At 41.8% G+C, this 8,801-nt stretch overlaps 1 protein-coding gene across 1 annotated transcript in view; it reads right to left on the reverse strand.

The window, feature by feature from the left end:
• Positions 1–8,801, reverse strand: part of SLC35G2 (solute carrier family 35 member G2) — a 40,128-nt gene extending 31,327 nt beyond the window's left edge. The window contains exon 1 of the mRNA XM_082393462.1: positions 17–8,801. The gene's annotated coding sequence lies outside the window, so the exon portion shown is untranslated. The remainder of the gene's footprint in view (positions 1–16) is intronic.

Consider the following 8,801-nt stretch of genomic DNA (forward strand, 5'->3'; position numbering starts at 1 on the left):
TGCCGGGCCCGGTTACCTGTGTGTCGCGGCGAGGAAGGCGCGCCCGGTGCTCCGGCTGGGGCTGCCCGCTGCCGCGCGCCTCGTCCAGGCTCTGAGCCCACTGAGGCCACCGCGCGCTTCGCCCGGAAAACGGCGGCAGGGGCGGCTGAGGCCGCCTGGCTGGGCAGGGAGAGCGGCGCCGCAGGCACGAACCCTGCGCCTGCGCTCTCCGCTACTCCCCCTCGCTCCCCACCGGCAGGTGCCCAAGTGGAAGACCGCGGGGGAGCGCCGGCGATTTGTGCCCCTTACTCGCGCGGTGGGAGGGCCCAGGCGCCGCGAAAGTGCCTTCCGGGATCGCTTTAGCCTATGCCCTTCGAGAGACCCGGTCTGCCGGAGTGACATGGTTTTGAAGCAATCGCCGGTCTGCCGGAGTGACATGGTTTTCTGGAAGGGGGCAGTAAGGCAGCCTCAATCCATTTCCACCTGTCCCTTTGCGTTTAAAAGTCGCAAGTCGATTCCTTGATATTTAAAATATGTCTAGCATCAGTAAATCGTGGTCCGGGAAGGTCTTCGGGCATCCCCGACTCCACCTGGCGTTTTACCGATGAGGTCTCTGGGGCAAGGGTCTTGACGCTGCAGATCTGGTTCCTGGACTGAGGTCTATATACCCCAGTCCCGTGCTGAATGAATACAGCTTCTTGGAAACAGGGTCACGAGGACAGGCAGGAAGGCCATCAGCATAGGCCAGGCAAGGAAGGGTGAGGCCTGAACCAAGGTGCTAGCTGTGGGAAAAGATAGGAAGTGACTGCTGGTTTTTCCTCTGTCCTTCCAGATCCACTCACCACCCTGTTCTGTGACTCAGGGCTGACTTTTATGGGCGACATCAACTGTCCTCTGGCTTTTGCCTGGTTTTGGCCAATGGGAGGCATGTGCAGCAGGTCCATCACAGGGCAGAATGTTGATCACAGGGCAGGATGTTATTCAGGACCTCTCCCCTACATTCCCAGAGGGCCATTCTATTAGCAGTGGCTGCATTCTTTATCTGAACGCCATTACTCCAATCCTGTGGCCCTCTCCTACAGTTCATTCTTAGTTCTGTTTACCACTTGCTGCCCTTGCCCCTGCAGGCCTGGCTCCCAGATGTTTCCTTTAACCCTGCCCACACCTTTTTAAATAGTCTCTTCCTTAAATTCTCAACTATCCCCTGGATGTGCCATGCCATCTTTATCCTACCACTTTTTTCCTACCATTCCAGGACTCTATAATACTCCACTGCAGTTGGGAAGATTCATAAGAAAAAAAAAATGTGTCGAAGAAAGATGGGACTTTTGGGACTTCCCTGGTGGTCCAGTGGTTAAGACTCCATGCTCCCAGTGCAGGGGGCCCTGGTCAGGGAACTAGATCCCGCATACTGCAACTAAGAGCCCGCATGGTGCAACTAAAATATCCTGCATGCTGCAACTGAAGATCCCCCATGCCCCAACTAAAGATCCTGCATGCTGCTACGAAGATCCCACTTGCCACAACTAAGACCTGGTGCGGCCAAATAAATAAATAAATAAATGTTGGAAGGAAGGAAGGAAGAAAGAAAGAAAGAAGGGTCTTTTAAAAGGTGAGACGTCTCCCAGAGTCATCTTGATAGCTCCCAGGCTCCAGGCAGCCATCATGCTAGGTGATCTCCCCACCAAGTCCCCCAGCCTGAGGGCATTAAAGACAGTTTGAATAGACCCAAGAATGGGATTCAGACTACTCAGAATCAATGTGTTCCACAAAAGGGCTGGGGGTCATCTAAGTGTCCAGCACAATAGAACTTTTGGGTGCCTCTTGATGGGAAGAGACAATCTAGATCTTTATGGAGCAAGTGCTGGTGCTCTCCCAACTGCAGCTGGGCTGCTTTTGAATGAATTGATAGCCTTAGGACACTTAAAAGAGTCTTGGGCACAGTGTCTGAAAAATGTGTTTATGAAGGAGCTGCTGAGTGACGCAGTTGTTGATGAGAGTCTCCGGCTGTTTCAGTAGAAAACCCAAAGAATGTTCCCAAAGAGGGAGGAAATAAAAGGCAATAGAGTGAGTAACGATTGCCCCTAGCACTCCATGTCAGCTGGGTCTGAATCCAAGGCCTGACCATCTCTCTAGCTTGTAAAAACGATCAAACTGGTTTAACTAGTTCAATTCTTTCCCGATCCCACCCCTTCAAAAAGCACACAGACAAAAACAGAACAAAACACGGAGGCACTATCTTGGCAAGACTTACCCAAAGGTAACCCCAGGAGTAGCTGCTTGCAAACAGAATTAATATCTCCCCTATTTGTACTGAGTACAAATGAGACCAGAACAGAAAATTAACAAGTATCTTTGGCCTTTCATCGTTTTGAAGAGGAAGTATCCTTTGTTGTTCAGAAAGCAACCTGGGCATTAATTGTGCTGATCTCGGTAAGGAGTAGAGGAACAGAAGCAAAAGGAGCCTCAGAAGGCTAGACTCATCCACAAAGCTCAGCTAGATTTTATGTTTCTCTTGGAGGAAGTGGGGGAGAAAGAGAGCCAGAAAAGTTTTGAGGATGGGAGTGAAAAAAATGAAGATGTAGAGTGATCTGAACTTGAGAGGTTTGAGACTAGGAATTTAGCACAGCTGCCATTCTGAATGATACTGAGAGATACTGAGAAACAGGAAGAAGGATTTTTAGATGTTTTGTTATGTGTAATAAGTGGAATTCTTCTTTTGTGCTATAATATTGAGGACTTTTTCTGACAATTGTAAAAAACACAAACTGATTTAACTGAAAAATCTATAAATTGATAGCTTCAGGTATGGCTGGATCCAGGGAGCAAACAATGTCATCAGGATATGGTCACTCCTTCTCTCTCTGTGGACTTCAAAGAGTTTATTCTCATGTAGTGATTTTTCCCCACCTCCCCACCTTTCCCCAGTGTTGAAACTATATCATCCTTACAGCTAATCATTCCAGTAGAAACAAAGTACATATTTCCAAGTAGTTCCAATAAAATCTTATTATGTCTCATTAGCAAATTCTGGATCATATACCCAACCATATGCTTTAGTCTGGGGACAAAAAATGGGGGAGGAGTCATTCTCCAAAGAAAAATCAAGGTTCTATTATCAGAAAAAAACCCATAAAGTGATGGGCAAATTTGGGTGTCACAAACTGTGATAACAATATGAAACAATTTCTAAGAATATACTGTTAACATAGGAAATACACAAACAAACAACAACAAAAAAAACAAGTACAGACCAGTGTGGAATGTAAGTTGCTGTTTGTGTAAAAGAGGGGGACTAGAGAGTGAGAAATGAACAAACAGACAGACCAATAGGCAGGTGGAAACATAGAAATGATAGGGACATACAAATATACATGTCTAGAGAGAATATCTCCAAAAGGATACACAAGAAAAAAAAAAGTGATGGGCAGATGAAAAAAGAACATGTCCATTATAGGTACCTCTCAAAGAAACTTCAGTTAAGATTTATACTGATTTTCAATTTTTTAATACTAGACTAGTGTTTCTTTTGAAAATGACATCATGTTGACATGGAGAGCAAGGCAGCTGAAGTTCTTTCAACCTGAAAAATAAAGTGAAATATTTTGCTGTTCCTACAGAAAGAGGTGCCAGAAAAGACTTTTAAAATATATTTTGTTTTGAGTTTCCATATACATACAGACTTTAAGAGGTCTGTTTTCTGATCCCAAAAAATGATTCAAATTCCTCAAAGCCTGAAGAAGTTACTAGAGTTCCTGATTACCATTGTGAAAATACGTGTTTCCTCCATCAGCACCACCACCACTTCACTCTTGCAGTTAGACACAAAGCTCAGTTCTTGTAGCACTCTGGGCCAAACAACTAAGAACTCGTTTGTATATCCATGCAGGGAGGCACACAGTAACACCCCATTTAGGAACATTCAGACTTTTATCAACCTCCAATACCTGGCACACCACAAATCTTGAAATAAGTGAGGCAACTTGGCTGTCTCAAAATTCAAGCACTTGCCTTAATCTTCAAATTGTGTACAAAACAAAGGGCACCAACAATAAGCACAGTTATCAATTTTCCCCCAATCAATTCTTTCTTCATTATCATTTACTACTCTATTACCACATTTGCTCACTTCACCAATTACTAGTTCTGAGCTTCAGATTCCTTATCAGAAAAGGGGATAATAATAACCTACTATACAGGGCTGTTAAGAGTATTAAATTAACTAATACATGTAAAGGGCTTAGGACAGTGTTGGGCACCTAGTAAGCACTAAATTAATGTTTGCTATTATGATTACAGGGGCCCAAAAGTAAATCCCTCTAGATAAGTAAAACGAGTAAAAAGTCTGTATGGAGATCATGTCTGAAGAGAATGCTGTATAAGGAGAGTAGCTGTTCATTCAGCTTCAGAGACCATAAGGAAATGTGAATCCAGTGTTGAAAGAGCTTCTATTTTTTAAATATGGGGTAGAAATCTTGATTTTTTTTTTTTTTAATTCTTTCTAGGATGGATTTATTTATTTATTTATTTATTTATTTATTTATTTATTTATTTATTTTTGGCTGCATTGGGTCCTTGTTGCTGCGCAGGCTTTCTTTAGTTTCGGCAAGTCGGGGCTACTCTTCATTGCGGTGCACAGGCTTCTCATTGCAGTGGCTTCTCTTGTTGTGGAGCACGGGCTCTAGGCACACGGGCTTCAGTAGTTGTGGCAGGTGGGCTCAATAGTTGTGGCTCACGGACTCTAGAGCACAGGCTCAGTAGGTGTGGCGCACGGGCTTAGTTACTCCACAGCATGTGGGATCCTCCCGGACCAGGGCTCAAACCCATGTCCCCTGCATTGGCAGGCAGATTCTTAATCACTGCACCACCACGGAAACCCTTGCTTGTGGGATCTTAGTTCCTGGACCAAGGATCGAACCTGGGCCCACAGCACTGAAAGTGCCGTGTCCTACCACTGGACCGCCAGGGAATTCCCAGAAATCTTGATTTTTAAATGAAATTTTCTGGTTATTAAAAATGCAAATGCATTCATGATTTTTTAAAACTCAACAAACTAGGAATAGAAGAAAGTAACTCACCATAATAAAGTCTATATATGAAAAACCCACAGTTAACATTACACGCAATGGTGAAAGACTAAAAGCTTTTCCTCAGGAATAAGACAAGGATGCCCACTCTCACCACTTCTATTCAACATAGTACTACAGGTTCTAACCAGAGCAAATAGGCAAGAAAAAGAAACAAATGACACTGAAATAGGAAAGGAAGAAGTAAAATGATTTCTGTTCACAGATGACATGAGTTTATATGTAGAAAACCCTAAATACTCAAAAAAAGACTGTTAATAAATTAATTCAGCAAAATTGAAGGATACATAACCAATGCTCAGAAATCAGTTGCATTTCTATACACTAACAATGAACACTCTTAAAAGGGAATTAAGAAAAAAATCCATTTACAATAGCATCCAAAAGAATAAAATACTTAGGAATAAACTTAACCAAGGGGATGAAAGACTTGCACAATGAAAACTAAAGAACTTGGCTGAAAGAAATTAAGACAAAAACAAAGGGAAAGGTACCTTGTGTTCATGGACCGTATGACTTTAAATTACTAAGATGTCAGTACAGCCCAAAGTGAGCTACAGATTCAATGTAATCCCTGTCAAACCTCCAATGATGTTTTTTGCAGAAATGGAAAAATCCATCCCAAAACTCATACAGAACCTTAAAGCCAAAAAATCTTGAAAACAAAGAACAAGTTTGGAGGTCTCACACTTCCTGGTTTCAAAACTTACTGTAAAGCTACAGTAATCAAAATTGTGTGGTATTAGCACAAAGACAGCCATATAGACCAAAAGAATAGAACAGAGAGCCCAGAAATAAACACATATGTGGTCAAATAATTTTTGACAAGAGTGCCAAGACCATGCAGTAGGTAAAGGGCAGTCTTTTCAACATTTAATGTTGGGAAAACAGAATATCCACATGCAAAAGAATGAAGTTGGATTCTGCCCTTACACCATATACAAAAATTAACTCAAAATTGATCAAAGACATAAATGTAAGAGATAAAACTCTTAGAAGAAAACATATGGCAAAACTCCATGACATTGGATCTGGCAATAATTTTTTGGATGTAACACCAGAGGAACAAGCAAAAAGAGAAAAGATAGCTAAGTTGGACTTTATCAAAATTAAGTGTCTTTTGTGTGTCAAAAGACACTATCAACTGAGTGAAAAGGCAACCCATAGAATGGGAGAAAATATTTGCAAATCACTTATCTGATAAGGGATTGATATCCAGAATATATAAAGAATGCCTACAACTCAACAACAACAACAAAAGCAACCGATTAAAAAGTTATCAAGGACATCCCCGGCAGTCCAGTGGTTAAGACTCCCCACTTCCACTGCAGGGGGCGTGAGTTCAAACCCTGGTCGGGGAACTAAGATCCCACATGTTGCACAGCACAGCCAAAAAAAAAAGTTATCAAAAGCCTTGAATAGACATTTCTCCAAAGAAAATATACAAATGGCCAATAAGCACATGAAAAGATGTTCAGTATCACTAACCATTAAGGTAATGCTAATCAAAACCACAATGAGATACCACTTCACACCTATTAGGGAGATTATTATCAAAAACAAAAACAGAAAATAATAAATGTTGGTGAGGATGTGGAGAAACTGGAACACTTGTGCATTCCTGGTAGGAATGTAAAATGGAATACTCACTACGGAAAACAGTATGACAATCCCTCAAAAAATTAAAAATAGAATTACCATATGATCTAGGAATTCTACTTCTAGGTATTAAATGTAGTGAAAGCAGGGACTTGAACAAACATTTGTAAACTCATGTTTGTAGCAGCCTTATTCACAATAGCCAAAATGTGGAAGCAATGCAAGTGTTGTCAGATGAATAAGCAAAATATAGAATGTACATAAAATGGAATATTATTCAACCTTTAAAAAGAAGGAAATTCTGTCATATGATACAGCATGGATGAACCCTAAGGACATTAGGCTAAGAGAAGTAAGCCAGTAACAAAACAATTAATGTCGTATGATTTATATGAGGTACCTAGAGTAGTCAAATTCATAGAGACTGAAAGTAGAATAGTTGTACCTGGGACTGGGGGTGGGTGGGGGCTGAGGAAGAGAGGATGGGGACTTAGTGTTTAATAGGTACAGAGTTTCAGTTGGAGAAGATGAAAAAATTTTGGAAATGAATGGTAGTGATGGTTGCACAACAATGTGAATACACTTTAGAACTGTATACTTTAAAATAGTTAAAATGGTAAATGTATGCTATGTATATTTGCCATAATTTTTAAAAAGTTAACTTAAAAAATACAGATACATAAACACTGTCAAGCACATCCACAACCACAAGTCACAGTACTCACAGAGGAAAATACGGGCTTACAAAAAAATTAAAAATCACATGAGGAATCACCAATAGAGAGAGTCAAGGAGATGCAGCAGGGAAGATTAATTCTGGTCCTGGTTGCTTCTTACTGGCACTATGGATCCCCTGATGTCTGGCTGTGACTCCCAGAGGATTCCCAGCCCAAGTAATTTGCAAGCATCTTTTGGCTGCGAAGTCACTTTGCTGCCACCATGGTGACAGACCAACTAGCACCATCAGCTACTTTCTATATCCCTCACAGTGCAGGCAGGAGCCTCTGGACCCCTTCCATACTACACAAGAGTATGAGTAGAATGATGAGAGTCACCTCGGCTCCTCCTTGTCTATGCCACACTGCACTTTTCCTCTGCTTTAGTCATCCTGTGTTGGTGCAGAGGCACCTTGGGGGGCTTCCTCCTCCCACATTCCCAACAGGGAGTAGAACAGAAGCCCCTTCTACTCTCAGCTTCCTCCACAGTCTATTCGATAGCCTTGGAATTTCTGCCTGGAAGGTTAAAGTCACAATACAAGGGTCTACCTCTTTACTCCCAATCTCTCTCACTTTCTTCTCCTTTCTGCACTCAAATAGCAAAATGAACTTTGACTCTTTTTTTTCTCATTAAACTCCTTTTTTAGGAGTCCTAATCCTCCCCACCCTAACCTACTATGGTTAGTAGGTACCTTTGGCTGACTAGAGAGAAAGTCATATACATGGAAATGCAAAAGAGATGAACATGTTGTATATTATTTTAAATTAAGTAAAATGGACTGATTTGGGCAATAAAGGGATATAATTGCTCGTATAACTGAACAGTCCAGAGTTTTAGGCCCGGCTTTAAGCAAATGCTGAAATGATGGGATTAAGACTCAGTTTCTCTCTGTTTCTCAAATCTACTTCTTCATTGTTGACTCCATTCTTGGCAGGCTTCTCCCCTCGTGGTTTCAAAATGACTATCAGAGGCTCCAGGACCCACATGCTTTCTTGTTCACATAAAAGGAAGGAGAGCACTTTCCCTCTTCCACTTTTTGAACCAAAGTCCTGAGCTTAGCCTGGTTGGATTTGTCCTTCCCTGATCCGATCATTGTGGTGATTGAGATGTTGCCTGTTAGCTTAAGTTAAACACCACATCGCATCTGACATATTCCATTCCTAAAGCAGAAGAGGGGTATCAAGTTCCCCTGAAGCCCATGGATCTTGCGAATAAACCTTAGATACCATTACCAGGAAAAAGGCGAATGTGTGTTGGGTGACCAAAGATAGCGATGTCTACTACCTCCAATGTCTACCAGATCTGATTTGACTTACTGCTCAACAAGACTTTATTAAACTAAACACTGAAAAAAAAATGCAAAACAGAATCAAGTTAATCTCAGCAACTCTTCCCCACAGTACATGTCCTTTCTGACTC

This window comes from Balaenoptera borealis, assembly GCF_965194805.1.
Source record: "Balaenoptera borealis genome assembly, chromosome: 5".
Lineage (NCBI taxonomy): Eukaryota > Metazoa > Chordata > Mammalia > Artiodactyla > Balaenopteridae > Balaenoptera > Balaenoptera borealis.